Source organism: Limulus polyphemus, unplaced genomic scaffold, assembly GCF_000517525.1.
Source record: "Limulus polyphemus unplaced genomic scaffold, Limulus_polyphemus-2.1.2 Scaffold345, whole genome shotgun sequence".
Classification (NCBI taxonomy): Eukaryota; Metazoa; Arthropoda; class Merostomata; order Xiphosura; family Limulidae; genus Limulus; species Limulus polyphemus.
Genome location: NW_013665955.1, coordinates 549,011 through 551,173, shown reverse-complemented (window position 1 = coordinate 551,173; position 2,163 = coordinate 549,011).

Below are 2,163 nucleotides of genomic sequence, written 5' to 3'. Positions count from 1 at the left end.
ACTGTACAGCCCCCCTTTCCCCAACAATTATCATAGAGAGAGAAAATACATCTGAAAAACATTTAATGAAATATTTCTTAAACCACTAACCCATTACTGTCATATAACTTCTTGCTTTCTTATGAAACGATATGTTTCTATTTCTCCTAATCAAAATATAAAAATATAACTAATTAGAAATCCATCTCACCAATACACTTAAATACATTATGCAGCACACTCTGAGAACAAAATCTTTGTATTAAATATATTGGAATGATGAAAATACACAACAGGAGGAAACAAATTATTACTGATGTTTTCACCCCATACTTATATTTAGGCCATTATAAAATATTAACAGTCATACAGACCATCAGAAAAAAAATAATAATAATAGCCCAATCACTTTTAGAAAGTGCAGTAATATTGCATCTGTTTCTGTTACCAAATTACTTGAAATTAAAAACACAGTCAATGTTATCAAATCTGACTTATTATTTTTGATATGCTACTTGACCACAGATGGTAAAGGAATAACAGAAAAATAACTTGAATCTTTTGTGACTAATCATCGGCTTTGGGGTTGCATTTTCTCAACTAAGTTTACAAGCAAAGCACTATATCAAAAACAAATCAATTTACTATTTCTGTGATTCTTATCATAACTTAAATAGTGTCTCTGGCCTCTACATGGTTCAAGTGTGGCAAAAAAAGAATATTCTGCCAGTAGACTACCTCAGTGGTTCATCTAGGCCTAAATATATGTGTAAGTCCAGTAGCATACAGAATGTAAATTTAATGCAAATTGCTTCATTCTGATTCTCACATTTTATTTGCAAAAATATATGTAGGCCCAGGCCTATATGGACACTATGCTGTTATACATGTCCCTTGATACCATCTTGATACTCACTCACATAGGCAAACAAGAAATGATATGAATTAGATTTTTCTGAAATTGTTGAGTTTATCCTTACCTCTACTACAGCTGTCTGAAAGTCAGTTGCTACTGCAATAGTTGAGGACATTTCTCATTTTTTTGCAGATTTTTTTTTAGATAATTGAATTGATCATTAATGAACATGTAGATGTGATCTGGATTTAATGTCTTCAATGTTGTGTTAATTTTCACAATGGAAATTTTGACCATATTCTGTAAGTGTGTATAGTAATTCAGCCTATGGCAACTAATTTTTGGGACACCCATAAAATAATAGACTAAAAATCAATTCTGGCTAGAAAAAAACAACAATAAAATAATGTTGATCTTTAAGTGACATAGACCTAATGTTAACTTTAAACAAAAATTGTCAACACATCATAAAGTTTCATACCCTAATGGATTTGTTTTTTATTTAATTCAAAAGTTCTACATATTTCTTTCCCTTTTTTTTTGAAAGATCACAAAATTCTTTAGTTATAGGAGCTTCAATAAATCCTTTGCTGACTGGAACGTGTACTGTTGGTAACATGCAACAAGAGTCAAGGCATTCTTAAGATTTTCATTGTTATTGTCCACAGTTGAATTAGTCTTTCCATAACTTTATTTTGGCAATACTACCATTCAGCAAGTTTTATGTATTTTTGTATTTTATTTTTAGAAATATGATCTTCTGATATTACTCTTTGCCTTTCTTCTTCAGACAAACTGTTTAAGTGAGCAGAATACTTTTCTTTGTATTTGGTACTGGCCTATTAAAGCATGTTAAGAAATAACATTTTATTTAATACTGTGATAAAAAATATTAAGACTGTATACTTAATAACTATTTTAAGGATATCTATATGACAGTACCCATTAGTACTGTGTATTTGAGATTGTAATAATCAATGACTAATATCTGTTTACTCAGCATTTTCTTAATTTTGTCCAGAAATATCTATTTATTTCAAGGATATCCTTATTTTACAAATGGTGATGTATTTGGACTGAGTATTAATTTGCTGTACACTTTTCTTTATATATTTAATTAAAAGGGTTTACAAGCCTTCACATAGCACAAATAGTTTCTCCTATTACCTACTACTGTTAGTTTGCTTTTTATTTATTCTTTTAGGTGAGGAAAAGTTTTAATCACATATAAAATGTATCCAAAAATTATATCTAGAAAAATTAAGATAAAAGAATCAACAACAAGCATATATATATATATATATATATATATATATATATATATATAT